The sequence below is a fragment of the Lagenorhynchus albirostris genome, chromosome 18 (assembly GCF_949774975.1).
Source record: "Lagenorhynchus albirostris chromosome 18, mLagAlb1.1, whole genome shotgun sequence".
NCBI classification, from domain to species: domain Eukaryota; kingdom Metazoa; phylum Chordata; class Mammalia; order Artiodactyla; family Delphinidae; genus Lagenorhynchus; species Lagenorhynchus albirostris.
The window spans coordinates 15,150,291-15,176,201 of record NC_083112.1 but is presented as its reverse complement, the minus strand read 5'-3'; the positions used below and the strand labels follow the sequence as shown (position 1 = coordinate 15,176,201).

The 25,911-nt window shown below is 43.9% G+C and overlaps 1 protein-coding gene across 1 annotated transcript in view; it reads left to right on the top strand.

The window, feature by feature from the left end:
- Window positions 1–25,911, top strand: part of FOXO1 (forkhead box O1) — a 92,129-nt gene that overhangs the window by 52,193 nt on the left and 14,025 nt on the right. The gene's annotated exons all lie outside the window — the stretch shown is intronic.

The following is a 25,911-nucleotide window of genomic DNA, read 5'->3' as shown; positions in this document are numbered from 1 at the left end:
TAATTATATCATTAATTATATCATTCATCCCTTCAAGCACCTTCACACACTCTATTGGCATTCAAGGCCACCCACCTTCTTTCCAACTTCCTTTCCTATGAACTCCTCTAGCAGCTCCCCCTTCCATGCTCTAGGGCATTCTCCTCCCTCATTCTGTTCCCCCAGCAGGGCATTCCCTTTCCCTATCCACACTAGATAGATCCTTCTAGAACTACATTCTGCACAGTTTCATTTATATGAATTTCAGTAAACAAGCAAAACTAGTGTATCTCCCAGAAGTCAGAATAGTGGTTAACCTGTGGGGAAGGGGCTGCTGACTTTGTGGGGCACGGGAGCCTCCTGCTGGGGTGCTGGCCATGACCATGACCACCGTGGTGGGTGGTTACACGGGGGTGTACAAATGTAAAAATTCACTGAGCTGTACGCAGCAGATTTCAGTGTTTGGCTACGTGTAAGTTGAACATCAATAAAATGTAGGCTAAAACATACCCACCTTACAAGGCTGCGGTACGGCTTAAATTCAATACCGTATTGAAAATGCTGAGGACAGAGTCTGGCATGTGGGGAAAATCCCATTTCTTTCAGTGAGAAGAAAGTTGTCATTCTCACTCTGAATTGTATAGCAAATATTCCCCAGCAAGACTCATTTGGCAAGTAATTTTGTCTTGGAGACATGTTTTGTACCTTCTTCACTTGAATTGCCATGTTTATTGCTCAGTTGATATTGTTGATATCGTGTGGATACCTGCTTTTATTTTTGTTTATTGTGTACATTTTTGATCATCAGTAGAAATAGTGACAGTACGGTGTGTCATGGAAAGCTTATAGTGAATTTAGAGATTTTTTTTCCCCCTCAAACATTGCACACAGTTAAAAAGAACTTCAAGTTTATTTTGAAAGTATTTCACACAACAGGCTTAAGATTGGAGTTCTTTCCCTGAGTATTCTAGTTACCAGGGAAGCATCCGTAAATGGGCTTATGGGAGGGCGTATTACAAGTCAGTATAAGGAAGAGTTTTTAGCAGAGCTGTTAAAATGGGTTTAAATGATTTTTAAATAAGAAACCATCTTCTGAGATGGTGGTTAGCAAACTTCAATATGTGTACGAATCTTACACACCCGGGGATCTTATACAGACATAGGTTCTGACTCAGTAGGTCTGGGGTGAAGCCTGAGGTCCTGCATTTGTAACCAGTGCCTAGACGATGCTGCTGGTCTCCAAACCACCCTTCGAATAGCACAGAGTCAGGGGTGTATTCAGGTTTAGAGATGTGACATTTTTAAGGGCAAAACAAGAACAGCTTAGCCCATAAAAACCACTCCTCAAATTTGGGTGGTTAGTGGTCACGTGAGCCACGTTTGTGTAAAAATATTCCTGAAAGAATCCATTCAAGAAAGTATTGACTCTTTCTTTTAAAGTTTTGGTGTTACAGGATTTTTGTTTTTTCGTGCTAGTGGGCAAGACTGGCTGATTTCATTAGTTTGTTTTTGTTCCCTCTTGCAAATAATGTTGTATCAGTGGAAATGGTTGTGAATTCAACCAGAATTTTTAGGGGAAGAAATTGAGAAATAACTCGGAATCATTTGTGAATGCCCTTCCTTAAAAACAAAAAAAACCAGACAAACTAGAAAAGTATCACCACAGGCCACAGCCCTTGCCTGTTTCTGACTCTGCTCCGTGCACAGTACTTGGCGGGATCACCACCGCTGTGCCCTGTGCCATTTGAAGAGCCAGCTTCACTACTTCATACTCTGCCACTTGTGTGGTAGATTTCCGTCTCCTTCTCCGAACGGGGGCCTCTTTTATCCTGTTGTCTCCTTTTGCTGGTCATATTCTTGACTCACTACACAATGATTTTATACCCTGTCAAGTCTTCAACCTCTGTCAGCCTGTGATTTGAAACGGAGAAAAATCCAAGTTACAAATTGAAGACGCGACCTGACCCTTTGATGTTGGGAAAGCGGTGCTGTCAGAATACGTGTCCCCAGCGCTGCTCCAGCCCCATCTGTCCGCCTGCCCGCCCGCCGTAGCAGGGTGACAGGAGGAATGTGGCTCTGCCTGCTGGCTCCCGGGCACATTCCTTTCTGTTTGGGACTGAAGTACCAGACGCTCATTATTAAATTACTTAGCGGAGATTTTGTAGCACCTCTGATGCCTTTGAAAAGGCTCTTTCAGCCAGAGAAAGGGTGTGTGGGCAGATGGAGGGAGAGAGCAGCTTTCACACTGGTGAACGGGCCCTCAGACGGTGCTCGGGATGCCTGTGAACGTGCCGAGGCTGGCTGTTTCTTTTCAGCTCTGATTCGGCAGAAGAGACTTTCCCAAGCTCGACGGAAGGTTCTTCATAGGGCAGGGCCCTTCCCTCACCGAGGGAAAATGTAGGGTTTCGGCTTCAACCTTGACTCAGCGTTGCCATTTACATTCCAACACAGGAGACCTTGTTTAGGCTATGATTAAGGGCCCACAGATGGTGGGCTGTGTTTTACAGATCCTGATAACTTAGAGCGGGCGCGCAGCTCAGGCTGATAAAATGGGCTCCAGTGGTCTCCGTCAGAAGGATGTGTGTAACTGAATTACGTCGGTGGTTCTGGAATGTCCTCACCACCGTCTTCCTGGGGAGATCTCTCTGTCTTAGAGAATGAGAGAAGATACAAAGGCGAGGTGGCCATGAACTTGTCTCGTTTATCAGACTTTGTAAGCCTTTATCTGTAATGATGGTAATAAAAATAGCAGTCCTGAATACTTCACAGGGTTATTGTTGGGATTGATTGAGATAATGTATGGGGAAAGACTATGGACTTTAAAACATTAATCACACGCACTTATTTGTAAACTGGTCTTCCAGGGTTTTGCTTTTGTAAGTAGCCTTCCTGTGTGATCAGTGCTGAACTCGCAGGGAAAGGCGGTCTATTCTTTCTCACATGCTGCTGGGGAGACCAGTTGCTGTTGGCTCAGGAAGGACACGTAGTGGGGAGATGGGGTGAGGGGACAGGCTCTCTTCCTCCTCTTTGGGGTGCTGTGCTGTCTTCAGGCAGAATGAGGATGAGGGGATGTGGTGGGAAGCAGGGAGGTTTAATGACGAGATGGCATTGGGGACAGTCTTTCTCCTCTGTGTACCGCAGTGCTTAGGTGAGTACATAGAGATCAGGAATTATCAGTGATGTTTAAAAAATCGGTGTGACTATACGTGTTGCTTGCTGAGAACGTAAGCTCGCCGAGAACAGAGCCTGCCAGTGACATGTATGTTTAGTAGAGCGTGGATTGGGGTTGCTCGGCTCAGCTGGAGAAGGTGGCCGTGGTGGTACCAGTGATACTTCTGCCGTTGAGCCGCACTGGGCCGACTGCCGAGCTGCTGGGAGCTCGAGTACCTGAGCTCGCGGGAACCTCCCTCGGTGGCTCTTGTCCTCATTTTATAGTTGAGGAAAAGACTTAGAAGGCTTAAGTACTAGTGACTGTCAGGGTTTTGAGCCAAGATCTCCAAAGCCACATTGCTTCCTAAGGCTGGTTTTAAAAATTTGATTCCTCAAATGTGGAATAGCCCACATAGACTATAAGATAGTCTTCAGAAAGCTTGCATTTCCACTAAGGCACGTGAGACCGTGGAAGGAAATGGTGTCAGGTGTTAGAGAAATGATTGTGTGCCTGGATTAGAGCAACCCTGCTCCATGGTCTTAGCCCAGGCTTTCCCGTGGGTTGTCACAACAAAAGCCTCAGGACTCCTGGAAAGTAACACAGGACCCATTCTGAGTGCAAATGGGGAAGATTAGCTTTCATGCAAAAGAACACATGGTCCATTTGGCCACCCAAGAGGACTTAAATCAGGTTCTATTAACTCCGGCCTTTGCTCTCCCTTTCTTGTCTGACAAACATACAGGCTATGATTTTTTTCCCCCCAAACCCGGAGCCACTTCTGTTGTATTAAATAATCACAATGCCGTGTACTGAATGCTTTTATGTTTACTTGTTGGACTTGGAACCCGCCCCCCAAGAAAAAAAAAGTTATGTTGACATTTCTGCAGAGGCTGTCACTCACCAGAAGGAAAAAGACCCACATGTCACTGTTTTATAGCCAGCGATCCAAGTTGTGAGATAAACATGCCTTGAAATGTGGTTTTCATACCTCATGTTGTTTTATGGCCTTGCTGCCTGAAGTACGGTCCATAAACCGGCCTGGTGGCATCAGCATACCCAGGAGCTTGTTAGAATCTCAGGCCTGACCCTAAGGCATCTGCAATCAGAATCTGCATTTTGATAAGATGCCTGGTGATTCCTGTGCAAATTTAATAGCAGAAGCACTGGATTTTATGGTACTCACTGCCCTAAGTTAACGGTTAAGCTTATTGAATAGAGGTTTTTTTTCCTTTTCTACAAAGCCTGTTTCAAGAATATAACCTTATATTTTTAGAGCCAGGCCCTAAAGAACAGAAGTCTCAAGTATAGCTGTTTAGCACCAAAGGGGCATTTTGCCATTTCTAGCAAAGTCTGACATTTATTAAACCTCTTAATCACTCCATCTCAGTTTTCTCCATTTGTAATGCAGAGTTGCTAGTGTTCCTTTATTTGGGGAGAGGAGTTGACCTTGGCTTCTTAAGAGTATAAAAACCACAACCCAGTTACAGATCTCTCACGTAGGTACCACTGAAGATCGAAGCCCGTAACCAACTGTACAGTCCAGACGGCCCCTCCCCCTGCTGCACACCTCTTCTGCCGCCCTCTTCTTCTTCTTCTTTTTTTTTTTTTTTTTTTTGTGGTACGCGGGCCTCTCACTGTTGTGTGCTCTCTGGAGCACAGGCTCCGGACCCGCAGGCTCAGCGGCCATGGCTCACGGGCCCAGCCGCTCCGCGGCATGTGGGATCTTCCCGGACCGGGGCACGAACCCGTGTCCCCTGCATCGGCAGGCGGACTCTCAACCACTGCACCACCAGGGAAGCCCTTGCCGCCCTCTTCTTGTGCTCTTCCTTGGAGGGGAGAGTGTGAGGTGCACACGTAGAAAGGTGGTCCACACCAAGCTGTTTGAACCTCTTCATTCATTGTCCACGCATCTTGCCTTCTCAGCGGTGGGACTAGCAACCCAGGCCTGATTCCTGTCGCTTCCTGGCTTTGTGAGCACAGCCTCAGTTTCCTCAGCCCCGAAATGAAGGCGTTAGATCCTGACACCCCGGAGATCCTCACCAGCCCATTTCCACTGCCTGCAGCCAGCTCTTCGTGACCCGGGGCCACTTCTGCCCCTGCACTGCTGACACCCTCCTTTCCGCTGAGTGCCTTGCCTTCTGCTTGGCTCCTGCTGCCCTCACGGGCCCCCTTAAACTCCAGAAGAGCGTAGTGGTGACCGCGTGGGCTTTTTGTGCACTGTCCATTAACTGCTCGAGGACTCGGAGGTGAACTTGTGAGTGTATTTGAATGTATATTACTGCTCACTTGATAATGGTGCAGCTCTCTTGGGGGCCCTTCAAACAGAAGACACCCCTGTATGAAATACTATCTCTTTATTCCCCCATTTTTAGGGAAGAGGGTTCCCTAAGTCCTTTCCAAATTCAGAGGAATTAGGAAATCTTGGATCACTTTAGTATTAACTAATTGTGGGTTGTTGTCAAGTGAGCCTTTGTCTAAGAGGACCTCATTAGGCAGTGCTCTATGATGGTGACAGGGCGGCTTACGATGTCTCGCTAAATGTAAATGATCTCAGAGCCAATTGTTAGGTTTCACTTGAAAGTCTATGAAACATCTAATTAAGGAGCAAAGAAGGATGTCAGAGAAGGATCCAAAGTCCTGAATTTTTGTTATATTGGGGTAGATTTTACTGGAAACTAGAGGATTCTTTATATAATAAATTGCTGTTTGAAAAAATAGCAAACAACAGAAAGCTATATCTTCACTTTTCTTTACCTGTGGTATAAGTTAGAACGAGCTTATAGGTTGGGATGTCCAGTAGTTTAGTTTGTATTATTTATTACCAGAGTTCAAATTTGAACTTGAAATATTTTTAAAGCACACTGTACAGTGGTAATCGCTTTTCTTTGCAGCATGTATAATTATCTTGCTAAGCTTTTTCATATCACCTAGGTAGAAAACAGTAACGTCTCGGAATGATTGTACACCGGGGCTTGAGACCCCGGAAGTGAACTGTTTTCTAATGACTGTATTATGTGTGTGATCCAAGGTTCAGTACCTCTCCGAGTCTTAGATGTTAAATGATCTCATTCAAAGTGCCTCCTTCTATTCTTGAGGCATAGTTGGTATTTTATCAGTGTTAAGTTTTATAAACATAACTGCTATGTAGGTGGTGAAATGACTGCTTATTAGATTGGTAATATCGTAAGCCATGTACCTTTTTATTGTGTTTAATAATGTGAGACCCAGAAATGCCCCCAGTATATTTCCTTAATATTTCATGGCAAGACAGTAGGGGCCTGCCATCCCTGTTTAGCAGTAAAGTAATACAAGGAATTGGAAAACAGGAATTACGACTATTGAAATTGGAAAGAAGGAGGGAGTAACTTGGATTCTTCTCAGTTATTAGAAGTCTTGTTTCCTGACTGTGCTAAGCACTGCAGAAAGATAGAGTCAGAGCTTTAGTCCCTCGGGAGCTTACATCCAAGGCAGGGGTCACCTGATGCTGCATTTCCAGTTGTAGAATTGGAGCTATTCAGAAAATGTTCCCGAGGAATGTAGTAATCAGGGCACTCTTCTGGTTTAGTCTTGCTTCTTCCCTGCTTTCACTGCTATTCAAAAACAGAATGTTCTTTGTTCTGGATCTTTGAAATACAAATTGATCTGCTGCTTTTAAAAATTTAAGATAATTCCCGGGAACGCATTGTAGGCTTAGTTCACAAAACAAATTGTGCAGCGGGCAGGAAGCAACTGGCCGTGTGTCCTGAGTTTTGATATTTTTTTTTTTTAATGGAGGGCAGGTACCCAGGTTCTTAAATTAGTTTGTCCGTAGCTTAGTAACCTGAGAGCCGTTGGAAGCGGAGATGAAAGCATGAAGATGAAATGAGACGGGGATCGCACACTATGATATATACTCAGCTGGGAAGAGTGAAGCGTACGTAGCTATGGAATGTTGATGGGTGAAGATGCCAGTGTGTGAGAATTCAGCCTAATGACTTATTTCATTTAATCTACTTGCAAAGTTTTAACTTATTTACCGAGCTACAGCAACCAAAAATTTCAAATAGTCTTTGCTGTAGTTTTAAGTTATGCGCTGCCCCCAGGAAATAACAAACAGCCGGCAGCCTGCAACACCACGGTGTGCACAGCCTCCTGTTAATTGGAAATTTAAAGTCTCTTCCATAAAAGACGTGGTTAAACAATAAAGTGATTGGGAAAATGATGCAGTCACACCTTGATGTATCTGTGTTGATTCTGACTTAAGGTGAAGTATGCATTGAAACCTCTTATCAATAGAATTTCACAAAAGTCACTGAATGAAAAAGCCTTCAGTTTCAGCTGTTTTCACTCTGAGATGCAGCAGGGCCGCATTCAATGTTTTCTGTACAAGTCGTGTTTCTTTTGGAGATCTTGAAGAGATCAAAAGTTAACAAATCCAGGAGGAAAAGTATTTTAAATTCAGTTTCGTATATGAATTCCTACGACAGTAGCCATGTCAAGGATATGCAGAGACTTTTCTTACTGTTCCCCTTTATTATTCACCTGGTCAGTGTGTACTGAATATCTAATACGTGCCAGGTACCATCCTGGGGACTGGAGACCCACCGGTAGACAATACTCACAAAATTCATGCCCATGCAGAGTTTACAACCCCAGCAGGAGAGACTGCAATAATTGGTACTAGTAATTAGATAAGTAAAGCGAAAGAAGTGTGTCATGGGGCTAAGTGCTCTGGAAAACAGCCAAGCAAGGAAAGAGGGCAGATCCTGAGTTCCAGGGTAGACTTACTAGGGTAACACTTATGCAGACACCTGAAATAGTGAGGTCTTCTTTCAGATCTTTTGAATTTTGTACCGCATACATATATTTCCATATTAGAAACAAATCCTCAGGAAAAGAATATATGGTGTCAACTCTTGGCTATGCTATGTCATTCTTTCATGATCCTGGCCCGAATGGAATCTTTGAACCCACAGGTGGGAAAAGTTGCCGAATATTGGCTTTGTACTTAAGGAGATGCTAGTTTCAGCTGCCTCAATTTTTATATTGAAGGTTTTAATGAAATAGGATGTTTTTGTTATCAGTTGCTGATTAACAAAGTATTCCCAAACTTAGGGGTTTAAAATAACACACAGCCCTTATTTCACAGTTTCTGTGGGTGAGGAATCCTGGGCTCAGTGTAGCTGGGTGCCTGTAGGGGAGGAGATGACACAGGGCCTGAATATCAGGAGGAGAGCCTGTGACATCTTAGAGACCCCTTCCCATGTGGGGTCTCAGGTACTGTGAATCTCTTCAGACTGGCCTTGAGACTGGAGGGACAGTTGGATGGAAGTACCTTTCTTTCTGCCCTCTAAGGAAGGAGAAGAAACTCTTCGTTTTTTTTTTTATCCAGTTTTTTAATCAAATATAACACTTATCACAGGGAAACAGTAGTAGTAAAATGATAAAGTGACTGTCCTTTAATGGTTTTACACTTTCTCATTTATACGCCCCTTTGGGGGTTTCCTCTCTCCTCCTCCACTCTGCTCTCTGTCCTACCCAGCCATCCTGGGTGCCCTGCCTGGTGGGCCTGCTGGGGAAGGATGAGGCTTCCTGTTCTGGGCCTTTGGCTGCCAGTACTGACCTCTTCATCACTCCCTCCACTTCCTGGCTGTCTCTGGCTCAGTTGCTCGAAATTCTTTTACCTCCATCTAGTTTGCAGTTCTGCCCAGTTTGGCCGAAGCTCAGTGCCGGCGATGATTTCTTCTTTTTGTGATGCTTGCCTTCTCCGTATGAGCCACTGTCTGCTGGACCATGGCTTGACCCAGTCATAGTGCTCCGTGTCCGGAAGGTGGGAGCTCCTAGGAAACTGTCTCCATCAGTGCCATCCCTCAGCAGCCAGCTGCCAACTTGCCCTCTTCCAAAGTCTGCGTTCCCTCTTGGATTTCTCGTTGCTCCCCCTCCGTCCTCCTCACTTGTTGGCAGAAGGGCCTCTTTGATTCTCAGTGGGTTTGCAGAGCAGAAGTGATGGACTTCTGATGAACTCCCTGAGTGGCCATCCTCTCTGCCTGGGACTGTAGTCCTCTTGGCCTCCCTGCTCATCCTGCACCCATCAGTCATGCTGCAGCCCTCCAGAGGTCTTCTAGAACCTACGCATGGTGTTTTTAGCAATACCTACCACCTTGAAAACCAGAAGGGAATAAAAGGAAGAGGGGAGTGGACATTAAGTAAAAGAGCGTTTTGCTGGGCAACTTGTGAAGTGGAATGTTAAATGAAAAACTGCCACGTGCCAGGCAAAATGTTTAGTTAAATTTAAGTCCACTCCACTCCTCAAAAGTAATTTGATTTTCCTTAAAAAAAAAAAAAAGCTGCATAGAAGGCATTAATATAGTTCTTGGTGTGTTATTTAAACAGGGTTGGCATTTCAGCATGTCTCCTCATTCTCATTGCAATTCCATTCACAGCAAATCTGAGCCAATGTAACAAATCTAGACTTTCAGACTGTTGGGATTAACCTACGCTGCGGAGATGGAAAACTCAGCTTTATCTGCTGAATTTTCTGGGTTTGTGCTCTTTTGGGTTCATCTTTAGATTTCCCTAGTTCCGGTTTTGAGTATCTATATTTTAGTTCTGGTTAGGGTCCTACTTGGGATACAGGTGTGCCTTGTTTTATGCTGAGCTTCACAGATACTGTGTTTTCACTGGTTGAAGGTTTGTGGCAACCCTCTGTTGAACAAGTCTACTGGCACCATTTTCCCAACAGCACTTTTTTTTTTTTCCCCAACAGCATTATTTTTAAATGAAGGTATGTAGACTGAAGGCAATCTCTGTCTCCATTCTGCACCCTTGACAGACAAATGCTTCTCTCAAACTTGAGTCACTTTAATTCTGGAAGGAGTGGGTATTTGGATAATGGTCATTTTGGAAAGAAAGCTCTTTTAGCAACAGTAGCAGCCAGGAGTTATTATGTAAGAAGGGACCCAGGAGTCTCAGCAAGGAGCAGATTTCCCCATTTGTGGCATTTATGCTCTGGTGTAAATTCCTCTCATAGTGTTTTGTTTGCATCCTTTGGCTTAGATGTTATTAGATGTTACTAGTCTAATCCAATCCCTTGTTTTGTGAAAACAGGTTTTCTCTTTATCCGAGAGAGCCTCTTCTCTGACACTGTCCTGGAGTAGTCATTCTGGGACAGATGATGGCTTTCGAATCTGCTGCATTTTCAGACTTGCTGTAGGCTTGTCAAATAACACCCCTGTTACTGGGAAGAGTTGGGCAGGGGCCACGAGCAGTAGGGAGAGGAAGGCTGCCACAGGACCAGATTGCAGACTCTTGCTAAAACTTCCTGACTGCAGATTATGGCAGAGAGTAAGACCTCTGTCACTCTCCAAGTTCCTGGTCTCTGCGTCTTCACCTTGTTGTTTCCAGGCACCCCTCAGACACCTGCTGCTTCTGCTCTTGTCCAGTCATGCCCTGGTGATCAGCCCCAGAAGTCTGGCGGCTCTTCCTGCCAAATCCGAACAGCCGCGCTGTTCTGAGCACCCGGGAACGGTGGCACTCCTGAGCACCTCTGCTGCTGGCATACAGAAGCACATGCCTTCCTTCTTAACTTCCAGGCAGAGTCACCGTGATGGCTTTGAAATGTGTTCTGAAACGGAATAAACTCAAAGGATTCTGTTAATCTATTCTGATTTACTTAGGAAGCAGCAGCGTTCATTATTTGACTTATGTTACTGGTTAATTAACCAGACTAGAACATGTTTCCTTTTTACAAATTGAATGCTGAGGGAGTAACAAAGACCAAATATTTTACAACACGGATTCTTGAGTTTGACTCTGAAATACCATATTTTATTTTGCAGCAACTTCCGGTTTTAGTGACAACTGAAATACTTTCTATTATTAGCAAGTTTTGAATTTTAAGTAAATTGAAATGGAAATGAAAGTTGTTTCTAAAAATAATACTGACAGTGCTTATGTGATTTTTTTTTTTTTAATTCCATGTTGTTGGTGAGGAAGGTCTTGATTGGGAAGAAAATGTAAATTTCATGCCAGTCTCTTCTGGTTTAGAATTAATGAGAATAGATGGGACTGTTTCAGGGTTCTTTTAGTGTCGGATACTCTTGGCGTCATTTCGTGATGATCTACCCTGACTGACGGCCCTATGGGCTGCTGGCATCAGCGGCATTTCTAAATCCCTATCTTGTTGACTGTGAAGGACCTGCCCTTTATTGTACCAAGGAAGGCTCCTTCGTTGCTTAGTCTGAATTCTCTAGAGAAGGTTTGGTTGAGGACTGCTCTAATGAGGCTGGTGCCTTCTACCAGTAAGGAGGTTCGATGGATAACGGGGAAACGAGCATATTGCTTCCCGACTCCTTTTTAGCGGGGGGCTTCTTTAGGTGACTTTCTGCTTGGAATAAATTCCCCTCCAAACCTGATACACTCATTCAGATATAAGGATGGAGATATATACCAAAGCTTAGAGGTATTTTTTTCTGGACTTTGGGATTCTGTGAACATTGCTTGCTCCTGCTAGCGGCGATTAACACCCTCTTTTTCACTAGGATTTTAGATGACTCAGTGGAAAATGAAAAGGAAGGCAGACAACTTTGTTTCACTCATAGCATCACTTGGCTTATCCAGCTTCAGCTGAATCAAGATGTGATAATGAAAGTAGAGGTCCTTTCTCCAGATACATCTGACCTTCATGCTGAGAAGTACAGTTCAGGGAATTACCACCAGAGCCTGTCTTGGGAACACACAAGTCATTCGGGGAGGAAAGGTGGGAGATGTAGCACTCCCTTAATCCTCCACTCTTGGTTTCTTTAGGATGAAATTAACAGTTATTTAAATGTAGACTTCGGTTTGCCTGAACTCCTAACCTTTTGTTAATTGAGTTTAATCTGTGAGATTCCAGGCCTCCTACACCACCTGTACCTTAGGACATGTGGGGGCATGGAACACGATGCAGTATTCTGTACTCTGCATTATATAATTTGAAAAGCACTGTCCTAACCTGAAAAAGTTTGTATGTTTGTTCTCTTTTGTATGGAGGACCCTATGGTTTGCTTGGAGGTCAGCCTACATAGCACAGAGGCAAAGACCCATTTCCACTGCCAACCCCCTGGCCATTTTCAAAGACGGGGAAAGGATACTGTGAATGCCAAAGACAGCACTTTAATTGGATGGGTTTCATAATTAATGTCTCCTTAAGTGAAGACTTCTGTTTAATTTGCTTTTCCAGACCATTTGGTAGAAATTGCAGAGGAACGGAGGGAGAACAGCACGTTGTAGTTGGCAGGCGGTGGTGAGAGCAGCCGTGGAGGTGCCAACTCCTTTGTTTAAAGGTGGCTGTTTTCTTCAAGTTCTTGAAGGAGATTTGAGCTGTGCTGTACGTGCAGGAGAGTAATTCCTACGGTTAGTACAAGTTTTTCCCCTCAGTTCTCGAGTCTTTCTTTTAACAGAAATGACCAAGGTACGTACCAGCCTTGGAGAGGAGATGAAATTTGGATAAATACTTTAAAATTTGTATTTGAAGGGGAAGATGAAAACTACTCATGTAAATAACTGTTGGGCTTATCTGGACTTTTCCATTGTTTCTGTGTTCCTGCCTCTTGTGGATAATTGACCATTGGCTACCAGTTGATGCCTGGGGACCTTTTCACTCTAGTCTGCTCTCTCTCTCTCTTTTTCTTCTTTGTTCTGAGCCCTGCTTCCCAGGCAGAGGAGGTCAGGCAGGTACACGTGCATTTGGGAAGGAGGAGGTGGGGAAAATATGCAGTAATGAGCCCTTCTGACTTTGGATTCAGCAATTTAGCATTGGTGCAGTAGGTGGAGTTATTCTTGGAGCCCCATTTTGAAGATTGCTGTGCAGAAACCCCATCTGTGCTGCTGGTTGCCAACATTTCTGGTACAAATATTGTCATTTGCTCTTGAGGCAATCTGCTATTTCAGTCCTAGATGCAGTTTTGTAATATGCTGGGCAAAATAGTAGAGAAAAAATATCTTAAGTGGTGGTATAATCTTCAGTTTAAAAACACTTTAGCAATGTTTCCAGTAGAGGATTTGTTCAACGTGTCTTCTTTTCTCCTTTCCTTGGCTTGTAAACATAATCTAAATTCATTTTTCTCACTTGCCCGAGCCATGGTTTCGTTGTGCTGACTCTGCACCCACCCAAAGGAAAGATGGAGACTTAAGTAATAGTTCTTTAAAATCACACTTCTAAAACGTGAAGGTTTAGCATACCACGTTTCTTCTCTTGACGAGAAAGTAACTTGGCCAGAAGTTACCTGGTTAAAAAAAAATTGTCCAGCATGATAGTACACAACCCTTTCCCAGCCTGTATTCTTCCCTGTCCCAGATGGTGAGTCACATCTGCCTCACAGGACGCTGAGAAGAAGGCCCCCTGTTGCCTGCACAGAGTGGGCGCTCCCTGAAGGTTTTGGGGTATCTCCGGAAACCCTGGGGATGGAGTTGTGCTCCGTTTCATTGGGCTTTGTCGTTAGGCCTTTCCTAGAGAGGGAAAGCGTGTCCTCTAGGAAGTAATACGTTTCTTTCTGTTTCTGTGGCTTTCTCATTTTTGTCCCCAGCCTGATGCATAGTAAGAAATCCATTTTCCAGTATGACTCAGTGTACACGTGCACAAACGTGATACAAGAGTTTTACAAAATAGAAAAGCTTTCTATTTTGTTAATAAAAAAAAATGCTGGCCTCAACCCTCTAGATTGATTTCACTGCTTTATGGATTGTGGTCCAGAGTTTTTAGCATGAGGTTCTTTCCCACATTTATTCTTAAAAGAGCTTCATGTCACAGTAACCTTGGAGTTAGGGAAGAAGTGGATGCCTCCATGTATGGAAGACTGGCCTTCAGTCATGGAACGGAAGGAAGGAGGGGCTTCACACTTCCCTTGGCCACACACTGAAGGAAGTAGCCCCTTTTTGGATTGGTCTTGTCTCAAACATGATCTTGTTAAAATTATGTACTAAGTTAAACACCCTCAAAGATGTCTGATGCCACGTGAGCCCTTATGTGACGTACTAGCCAGGATAATTTTGCACTTTTCTGGACATCTTTGTCATTTAGATTCTGCTTTTGACCCTTGAAAACTGGTGGCTGCCTGGATCCACTTTGCTGGATGGGGTTTCACTCTCCTTTCCTTCTGCATTAACCTGGGTCAGGCTCACCTGACCTATGGCCAGCTGTGTTCAGAACCTTTGATCCCATGAAAGTACTTTCCACTGTTAATTTCCAGAGCAGATGTGAAGTCTCCCTCCACCCTGGAGTCAGATGGCTTGTCAGAAATGTAAAGGAATTTTAGGTGATATCAATGTTTGATAAGAAATGATTATCCTTTCTGGGCCAAAGCAGGAGCAGTGGAAGCGCGTGCAGTCAAGCTGCAATAGTGTTCCTCCCACTGAGTCCCTGGCTGGCCTGTTGGTATCTGGAGCAGTGATCTTGTAAAGACTTCATTGTGAAGTTGGCTGTGTGTGTGTCCAAAGGAAATACTATATATTAAAGAGGAAAGCGGGGGAGGAGAATTCCAGGAAATTGAAAGGTGAGGCTGACACGTCCTCATTCCCTAACGATGCTTCTGTTTTTCTTTCTGAAAAACAATGATGGTTTAAAGTTTGATCTCAGAACAAACTGGCTTTTATCCATAACCTTATAATTATATTTTTAAACAGCCTTTCTTAACTGCTTGTTAAATAACATCATACTAACAAGTTGCCTTATATTATTTGGTGTTAATGACCCATCCAAGTACCACTAACAGTGTTTCTCAGACTTACCTGTCAGATGAGATAACTTGTTAAGAATATTCTGGGACTTCACTCTCCTCCTGTTGAGTCAGACTCAATATGGAATAAGACAGTTGAGTTATTTTCTTAGAATATAGAACTGAAAGGAATGTTGGATGTGAAGCTAGTCCAGGTGTTCCCAAACCTGTTGACCCTCAGTATTATTATGACTTTTTAAAATATAGAACCCTGGGCCACACTCCGTATGTGCTGTGAATCCCAACCTCCGAGCCAAGGGCTTTAGGGTTTCAGTTTTCACCACACTTCCTAGAAGATGCCGATCATTAGTCTGGAGTGGTAACCACCCATCTCTTCAGCCTCCTTCAGGAAAGGGAAATTGACCGGGTGTGCTTGGTTATTGGGCTACGAGATAGCAGCGTGAGAAAGCCTCTTCTGATAGCTATTGACTCACTCAAGGAATATTCATGTCTCAGGTCCTGACTAGGTAGGTGAGCGCTGGCAGTTTCGGGATGAGTGAGTGTGGCGTCCCTGCCCTCGAGGCGTGTGGACTGCTACTCAGCCTTCCCGAAGGATGAGCTTGGGGGTGCGGCATGACAACTTGGGGGAGCTTTTCCAAGCTGTGTGCAGTGTTGCCCCAGCTCTCAGATGGGCATGCGCCTGGGTGGGGGTCAGAAAGTCTAGGGCGCTGATTCTCCTTCCCTCTTGGCTGCTGCCCTGCCCCCCCTTGTCTTTCTCTTACAGCTTTATGAAATAGTCCCACCATCTAGAAGTGCACAGAGGCTAGTACAGTTGGTACGCACGTGCTACCACACGGTTTTAACAATTGTCACCACACGGTTTTAACAATTGTCACCCATCTTGCTTGAAGCCTTCCTGTCTCCCCAGAGGCAGTCACTGATTCAGAGGTGGGCTGTTGGGGGCTTCTTTCCTTAGAGAAGCCTGCCCCACCTCCCCAGCTGGGCTGATATAGGCGGGTCCATAAGTCCTATATAGTCACCCCCCACCCCTTTACATTTATATAAGTGTTGTCAGTGTAGGTATCATTCTGTGACTGTTTTAAAGTCAGCATGGTGTTTTTGAGTTTTAGCCATTGTTATTACATGACCTGATGTGGCCCCATACTTAACCGTAAAGTCAGGAAATTGAAGCCAGACAGCTTGAAAACCTTCTTAATGGAAAAAGTGCAAGAAGATGTGGGTGGGAGAGAGTTTCTGTCGAATTTTTAGTATAGAACTTTGTCATTTATGGGAAAATCGTTAATTTGAATCAGGCACTGTTTTGAATAGCCCAGTATCAACTTAACAAGAATTAATTGCACGTTGTATGAGAAGGTCATTGTTTTTATTTACTATGGGTGTAGTTATTGCAGTTTGGTTCCAGACAGGTGAAAGTTAAGATTTGTGGCATAAAACAGGAAGCAGATGGGGGCTAATTAAAGTTCTGTTGATGATAAAAGGATGACTGATCAAGGAACAGCTGGTTTCCCAATTTAAACACAATTTGTACTACTGTATGAAGACAGCCCTCCGCAAGTTCTCATGATTGTCTTTCAAAGGTGAAGGAATGTGTTTCAGCAAAGTGTGAAGGCTGTTGCACTCTATTTTTATTCACCTTTTTTGCCTTTAAGCGGTTTCTCTTCAGGGTTTATCCACGATGAGGGAAGGAGTCACAAAACACAGCTGAGATTTTCAGTGGTGCTCTGTCCACTCCAGACACCTTTTTATGCCCTGGAAAAACCCGAATTCCCTTCTGTATTCTCCAAAGACATGCCCCAAGCACTTGATTTTATTCTGTATTTTTTTCTTATTTCTTCCGACACCCTCTCCTGCTGGGTTTTAAAATGTTGGTGCCCATCTCTCCCTAACTGCATCACCCTTGTACGTCTGTGTGTAGATGAGGGCTCAGAAGTGCTTTGGACGCGGTCTTGAACTGGTGTGTCTTTGAGCTCCTGGCTGAAATTATTTTGTTTGATCGTGCCCTGGATGACTTTCATCTTCAAGTGGCAGCATCTTTTGTTGCTACTGCTAATAATGGTCGGGTAAACATTAAGACCCAGTGTCCAGGGATGTGTTTTGCCTAAAAAAGGTACCAGCTCTCGGTTCTCTTTGAATCTGAGCAGGGCGGCGACATGAGGTTTGCTTTGCCTTTAGTCAGAGGCTAGACGTTTGCTTGACATTTTGTGTTCCTAAGTGCTTTGTGTGATTATCTCATTTTAATCCTTATAAAAACTCTTTAAAGTGGCAACTGTTGTCCCCATTTTGCAGATGAGGCAGTTAAAGCTTGGGGAGTTGAAGTGCCTCAGCCAAGGTCACGTTCGCTAAGTGCCAGGACTGGGTTAGGCTCCAGGCTTGTCCGACAACAGGCTCATGGTCCTCAGCCGCCCTATTCTACTGGTTTTGTGTAAAACTATCATAAAACTATTGTTTTTTCTACTTCTGATTAAGGAAAGAGCTATTTCCTGAAAAAATAAAAAATCAGGATGTAGTTTGTGAACTTCATCTTATTTGATTATGTAAATGTGTGTGTGTGTGTGTGTGTGTGTGTGTATTATATGATACAGGTCCTGGCACTTGGTAGGAAATCAGTTTTTTGAATGAACACATGAAAGAGGAACAGGCATCTTTTTTTTTTCCTTTTTGGGTCCCCCCCACCAAGGAAGTAGCTTTATTCTGATCTTAAAAGTTATACGTGCTCTTTCTTTTAACAACAGCAAAAAGGGCAACGTACAACTAGAAATTAAAAATCCCCATTACCTTCACCACCGAGAGACATCATCGTTATTATTCACTGAGGTTATCTTGTAAAAGAAATGATTGACCATATAGATCCCATGTAACTGGTAATAAAGGTCACCATTTATGTTAGCGACAAATAGCACGCACTAGAGGTTTCGGGGATGTGATAGTTGACATTCATTGTCAAATGTTGTCTGTAAGTAAACTTTCCAGTCCTAGCTGCTGTTTTTCCCCAGTCTGGTTCGACAGTAGTTCTGCTACACGTTGTACTAATGAGGAGCGCCTGTGTGCAGGTTCCTCTCCTCCAGGCTCTGTTTCCATGACCCTAGAAAACTGTCTCCCTGCTCACATCACAGCTCTTACAGTGTGTGGTGTCACGGCCAGAGCTGGAGTATTTTCCTGACCTGGGAGCTGTCTCCGGAATCATAGTCATTTTTTTCATTCCGCTGTCTGAGCAAATCAACCTACCACACTCTTCTCCTACCTTCTCTCCTCCCCTTTTCTTCTTCCTCCTGTACCTTGCTTGCCTTCCTTCCTCTCACAAAAGCATTAAGGGAGGTGGGAGAGATTTGGAAATGAAATTAGAGTGGGCCCATTCTTCTCCCCTGGTAACTCTGCCTTGTGTATTTTTGAAGATACTGATGTTGGCTCTTACTGTGAGATCTCGGGTGAGAGGCCTGTGCGGGACCTGCTTCGTCCTGAGTAACCTGACCTGCTTGGAGAGTCTGCGTCTCCTTCGTCCTTCAGAGAGTGAGAGGGCATGGTTCATGGTTCGCAGAGCGCCTGGGCTTTCCAGGGTACCTGGGACAGGTGTGTTCTTTGGTAGAAGTGTGGATAGCTCTGCAGCTTTCAGGTAGCCTGCCCTTCTACCCTGCGCATAATCATGAAATCTCACAAGGGCACAGTACTCTATTTATGCTTTTTGAAGAGGTTGTATCTATTACAACTCCTCTGCGGAGTTAGGACAAGCGTTATTTTTTCCACTCTATAAGCAAGAAAGCGGAGATACACAGGATATAAAATTTGTCCAAAGTCATACATACAAAGATAGAGCCAGACCTAGGTCTTCACTCTCTTGACCACTGTCTTGCCATTAGACCAGCATTTCCCAAAGTGTGTGCTGCTAAACGTTGGTTCCACAGTATGGGCTGTGAGGAAGTGTCAGAGACGTGGTGGGTGCATGGGATCACACCCACAGAACAGAACGAAACATCTTAAGTTAGTGAAGGGCGTTGTGTTTTGCTTTGCTTTGCTTTTGTACATTAACATGAAGTTAGTGTATTAGAGGCTCCAAGAATCCTGCAGTTGGGAGTCCTGTTTGAGTCGGTGTGGCCAGATATCCCGAACATACTTCCTCAGTGAACTCCTTTCACCCTAGGAGGAGCCGTTATTCTTTGGAGCGCATGTTGGAGATGCTCTCCTTGGCCATAATGTACCGCCTTGTCCTGGATTTACTTTGGAGGTGCTCCAGGAGCCCTCAGTGGTTAGAGGAAAATCTAACCTTTGGCGACCTGGAGGGCGAATCCACATGGGCAGTGGTTGGAGATAGAGACTCCCCTGGGGCGGGGGGTGGGGTGGGTGGGAGGCTGGCCATGGGGAATCCTGTCATCATGTCATTGTCGGCAGTTCAGCAGGACCTTTGTGGAGCAGGATTCTAACCGGGACGCAGGAAGGTTCTCAGTCAACAGGAGCAGCATTCTAGGAACGGTTGTCAGAGTTGTTAGGTAAAGATTCATGAACTATAGCCTGAGTGACAGCCGCACTGTCTGGCAAGGATGGACTTAAGAAATGTGGGCCCAGAACAGCACACTGCTTGCCCTTGGCAGGCGTCGGACCAGGCACATTCCCCGAGTGAGGCCGTCTGTGTCAGCACCCCTCCCCCCAGCTCTCGTTTAATATTTAATATTCAGCTTTGCTGCTTTTGTTGCTCTCATTAGATTGCTTGATTATGGTAGCGGGGCAGGTTCTGCATCCCTCTCATCAGTCAGCCCTCTGCTTTGGGGGAAGCAGAACCTCTTAACAAAACTCTTTTATTTTGAGGTGAATTGTTCCAGCCAGGCAGAAATGATTTATTATTTTGCATTGAAACCTCAAACTAAGGAAGCAAATGCAGCTTCTCAGAACTGATCTTGGGCATTGCACTTGATGTTCCCTTCTCTTCTCTTCTCTTCTCTTCTCTTCTCTTCTCTTCTCTTCTCTTCTCTTCTCTTCTCTTCTCTTCTCTTCTCTTCTCTTCTCTTCTCTTCTCTTCTCTTCTTCTCTTCTCTATTCTCCTCCCTCCCTTCCTTCCATACCTAAGCTAAGCTTTTCCAGGAGTTGAGTGTACATGAAAAGTTCACATAAAGTATTTTCTATCCAGGAGATACAAACTCTGAATTAAGGGAACTGCTTTTGTTTGGTTTTGTTTGCTTTGGTGGGGAGAACAGAAGGATCCTAGTAGGAGCAATGGTTGGGAGAAAGCACTGTGAAATAGATGGGAGGTTAGTAACCTGTGGTGTGGTATTTTTCTCAGCAAGTGTTCCTCAGCGCTTCTCCAGAAAAGTGATCAGACCAAGTATTGGACTGTGAGATCTTCCTTTTACAAAATGTTTGAACTGCCTGCTATTGTTTGTTTGCTGGTAACTTTGTGACTTTTAAATCTGGTTGTAAATTGCACGGCACTAACTTATTTTGGGGGCAGAAAGGAAAGGAAGCAGATAGAGGCCAGGGCTCCTGGGCTGTGGAAGAGGAAAGGTCGATGGGATCTGCTGAGGGTAGGGTTTACACCCACAGTCATGCTTTTATAATCAAATTCTGATGGGATAGTCAGCCGTTAAAAATTAAGTTCCCAAGATTTAGACCTCTTTCCTGTGTGTGTGCGTGTGTGGTGCCTTTCAGGATGATGGAATTGTGTATGTGGTTGGAGGGAGTGTTGTGTGTGTGGGTGGTTACTGGGGAGAAAATGCCATCTCAGTTTATCCTCATACCACTGCTGTCCTGCCATGGGCCAGTCTCGGCCCTGGATCTCATATGCATCTACTAAGGTACTGAATAACTGAGTGATTTGTTGTAGCTTTATCCTTGTTTATGTGGAACAGTCCATGGTTACATTGTAGGGCATTATTTCCTTTAATTTCCCTTTAGCCTTTCAAAACAACCTGAAAGATGTTATGGTTGAGCCTAGACAATGACCTCAAGAAACAAAAATAAACCTTTCTAAAAGTAAGAACGGGATTTGTATGCCAAATGTTGTGAACGATGGATAAAAGTATGAAAACACAGCAGACTTTACGAATTTTAGAATTTGTTTTCAAAACAAATGGTCCCGGTCCCAGTCTCCTGCCCTCCTCTGACTATGAAAAAATCAGATATTATACCACGAGCTTCAAAACAACCAAGTAGCATTTGAATCATGAGACAAAAGCCCGGCAGCAGCTTTAATATAAAACCCCATCATTTTCAGCGAGATCCTCAAGGTGACCCTTGTCATCCGCCTCTCCACACAAGCTGTGGCAGCCTCCTGTTGGGGGAGTGATTTGAACAAAGGGCACCTTTCAGGGTGGGGAAGAACCATACTGAAGACAGCACCTCCCCGAGGTGCTTTTGCTTATCAACAAACATTTATATGCACGTGAAAACACAGACGTCGCACATACTTAAATTTTTGGATAATCAAAAATATCTGCTTTCCGAGCAGGACACAGTCTCTCCATTTTTCCCTGCTGTTTCGTGGGAAGACAGGTTGGCCCTTTCCTCTAGGTTCCACGTCGTAACTTTATTCTGATCTTTTCTCGCTCTCCTGAGTGTTGCGTGTCGGATAAAATACAAGCTCCTAGCTCATTTTTAAAAGTCCCCTCCCACCTTATTTTCCCCTCTTTCTGCGTCTGAACTCAAATACAGCCACTCTTACCCCTTCTTTCTTCTCCAGACACGTCTTGTTAGTGCTTTTAACAAACTTTTTTGCATGTACTGATACTAATATTTGTTGGTCACTTTGTACACACTGAGCACTTAGTACTGTGGTTCAGTAAGGTAAGTACTGTTAGATTGTAAGTCACTTGCCCAGGATTACTCAGGTTTGGGTTTGAATCCAGGGCTCTCGGGTTTTAGAACACGTTATGTAGGATACCCATCACCTTTTATTCGTGTTCTGCACTCACATCGACAATTCCCTTTTATCCAGCGATCTGAATCTTGCCTTTCCTCAATTCTAGGTTAGGGTCTTTCCTTTCTTGTTTTGAGCATGTGCCACCTTTCATTTTCGTGTTGTCAGCCATCTGTATATGACCCTGGGAGGCAGGAAAAGAGCCTCATGTTACGTAGTTGTTTCAACAGTACCAATATACAGTAGGGGCCCAATAAGTACCTGTTGAATGAAAATGACATTGATTGCTTTCCATTAAAAGACCCTGATTTATGTTATTGAAATGTGAATGGAAATAAATTAATTTCTGAGATTGTCTGGATTTAAATAGTTTACGTTAGACCCATTTCAACTAAGCTTTGCTTGATTTCTTGATTAATTTTGGATGGATTTTTCCATGATAAAAATGAGGGTGAAAGTTTATCTTCTGTTTGTATTCCCAATAAAAATGACTGACTCAAGATTCTGTGAGATCCTTGGTACCTCCACGCCCCTCCATCCCCCAAGAACAGAACAGTGCTCTGGTGCTGGCTGGGGCAGTGCTGATGGGACATGTTCTGCTCCAGCCCTGACTGACCCTGGGGTCCTTTTGGAACAGTCGGGTGTCTTTATAATTTAAATAAACAAAAAACTAAATAACCCAGCCTTGAAGACTCTTCAAAAGAAAATATTTTGTTCTAAAATTGCATGCTACTCCAGTTTAATTTATAGTTACTTTGAGGATTAAAACAGTTATACAATATATTGGTGTCTGTCTTCATCAGTTGTTTCATAGAGTTGTATCATGGACTTTAAAAATGGTTAAAATGTAAAACTTCTTACCTTTGGGGGTAGAGTTGTAGTGAAGAACGATTGTTTGAAACTTTGTTCACCCACTAACAATTCTGAATGCTCCTTACAACCTTATTTAGGTTGTCAGAATTTGTCTCAGTTACTTTTCCGAGTAATAAAAAAGAAAGAAAATAAATTAATACCGAAGAGACTACCTGTTGTTTAGAACAAAGCGAGAGGAGTTGAAATTAGACTGACCTCACTGCTCATAGTCGTTTGAGTATCTGTGGTAATAGGGTTAACAACTTCTTCCAGAAAATCCTGCTTTTGTTTTAGAATATCAGGGATTTCTAGAAATTGAAATTGTTATTGTCTTTCACATTTTTAATATGCTGTGTGGTTTCCAAACGCACTCTCACTTAGCTTTCACCGTGTTCCTTTGGGTTATATGGTGGTGAGGCACAGGGCGTCATCTAAATAAGCCCTTACTCTTCTGGGAAGACCCTTAATACTGAACCATTTGGGCAAATGCATCATTTTAAGAAAGTGGAGAAAAGGCACCCCAAATGTATATACTAATATATTGTGGTGGAAGCTGTAGCAGTGGTTCAGAGTATCCTTGAATGCAGTAGCTCGGAAGAGATACAAAACATTTGTAGCATGTGCAAGATTCCAGCCACAATGGTTGCTATTCACAGTTCCATTTTGGACAAAATTCAAAGTGACAAAACTGGAAACAGTGAGCAGTGAAGTTGCAAAGAGGAGTTTAACGTGTACCATCACAGACTGTGGGCTCAGGTGAGAAGTTCTAATTCTCCATGGGTTTGAATCATCCTAAGAAATGGTTCATATAGTTATTTATTCATTCTTTCTTTGTTAGTTTCCCTCCAGTATCTAAAATAGAGCTTAACAAAACTCTCTTATTGTTTTCTCAACCCAGAACAATGAATGTGTGTTGTGTGTAGCCGGTGCATTGACAATGTTGTTCATATTTCTAAAGAGGTTATGGGTTCAAACTGCAGCATTAGAGTAAAAAGTTTAATAAAAGGAAAACTTTCCAGATGGGGCGGTTTGCTGATCGCTCAGTTGGGGATCCTCAGGTGATTTGAGGATCCTTTTTGTCCTGCTTGGCTTTCTTCCTCTCTTCGCTCTGGAATGTGGACCAGCCTAACCCTGGGGCTAAGCTCAAAAATAATGGAACCCACAGGAGTCATAGTAGAAGTCCCCAGGTTGTCTAAATCTGGTTCCAGGGCAAACTCAGTTTGGAGCCTTCCAGCATCCCCTGAGCCCTGGAGTGATCGTGGGGAAGCACATTCTCCCAGAGCTGGCCTTAATCTTGACCTGAGACCTGATTTAGGCTGCAGGTCCTGTGGGCATCACTTTATAAATGTGTTACTTCTGGTGGAGCGTCAGTGACTATGCAGGAGTGAGGGGGACGTTCTCAGGCTCCTTCCTTGTTCAGTTGATGCAGTTTTCAGAGGTGAAAGTGCTGTTCATAGCATGGGTGACAGACAAGCACAGCACCATGTTGCCGTGACAGCGCCGTGGACAAATACTGCTTGAGAAGTTAGGTGCAGGCCTCGTGTGCAGGACAGGGGCTGTGCTGGTGAGGAGGTGTGGTTTTAAGGTGGACACATTCTGAAAGGCCTTGAGAGACATGTATATGTAGGCTTTTAGGTAACCGAATAAAGCTGCATTTCTGAAACATTTTGGGGGGGTTCTTTTGGAGTCCCTGAACTGGCGTGGGTCCCGGTGGTACTGACGGAGCCTTTGTTGTTTGGAAGGAAGGTGTGGAGAGTAGGGCTGTTGTGCAGCAGACCTGCTGTGTCTGTGGTCTGTTCACTGAGGTGGATCCCCGCAATCTGCAGGACGCTTGGGGACAGCTCTGGCTGGCCCAGTCTCCCACGGTGGGGGGCGCTTTGCTTTATCATGAAGTAAATGGGCCCAAATGGTTTTGCTAATATTGGGTCAGTCAGTGAATATTTGTAACTGTTTGACTTGAGACAAACTCTGAAGAATTTTTGGGGGGGTAGCCCTAAAACAATGTGTACTTGACAAATCATTGTTGCATTAGGTTCCTTAGCCAGAATGATGGGCAAGAAGGCTGGTTTCAAGATTCTGTATAACCAAGAAAACCGTACATTGCAAATAATGTGTAATTCAGAGTGTTATATTTTATTGCAGTTTGTTGTTGTAATCTGGGTTTATCATATTTGGGTTCCAAAACAGAAAAAAAAAACCACCCCACATAAACCGAGACTTTGTACTTTTTAATTCTGTTGACCATGAGTAGCAGTTTTTGGTAAATAGCTTATGCATTCAGTGGATTCATCTTTCCCTAGATTTTCCAGACAGTGAACATATTTAGGGTAAAAAGCAATTATAGATAGTACGTCCTATGGGTGGGATCTTATCCTAGAGATTCTAGTCTGTCCAAGTTTCAGCCTTATTGCCTTTACATTCGTAAAGCTTTTTGTGGCTCTTGTAAGCAGTTTGGTTGCAAACCTTGAATAAACATTTACTTAACACGAACAGGTTTAACGGGCTCATCGCTAACTCCGACAAAATACTTTAAAATTCACTTTAGTTCTCTTTAGAAAACTTTAAAATGGATCAAACTATTGACATATGCTCTGTTTCATTTTATGCCTAATTTAAGTTCTTCATCAGAAGAGAGTAAATGCTAATGTGTTCTTTGTTTCTGGCTTTTATTTTGTTTTGCCTCATTCCAGTAGCCAAATACATAAGGTCGTTAATTGCATTGTAAAGCGGTGTGTTTCTAAAGCCACTGAAGATTCGAAAAATGGTATGGCCTGTAAAATAGACAAAGATTTTCATCAGGAAAATGGCAGAATCACTTCAACAAATGAGTTTCCTCTTAATATTCTGTGCTGGTGGGGCCTTCTGTGTCTGAGGCAGTCATTAGGCAAGAGCACAAAAGAGTCTGTATTCTGGGCAGTTAATGAAAAAGAAGTTTCGCAAAGGATAGGCTCCTTCAGGTCAGCTGATGGGCAGGGTGGGGAGTGGTGGCTCCTTGCTGTGGGCTTGGCAGTGCCCGCCGGTCTCTGTGCCTCCCTGGGGAAGGAGTGACTGGGTTAAAAGGTGGCCAGGGATGCCTGCTTGCCGCACTGGAACTAAATCCCAGGAGAAACAAGCTCCACTTTGAAATCCTTAGTAGCCGACACATCCTTTTTATTAAAAAAAAAAAAGGCATTTAAAAGAATTTTAGCTAAGTGAAATTTAGTCTCTGTATATCCATTACGGGGACCTTCCTAGCCAGGGTTGATGACATTCACTTGAGAGTTAGCTCTCTGGCTAGTATATGGCAACATCAGGCCCAAGTGTATAGCTGTGGGAGGTAGTTTCTGTTTTCCAGACTTTACTAAGCAGGGCTCCACAGTAGCAACTTTCACGGAGATTGTACAAGGACAGTGATT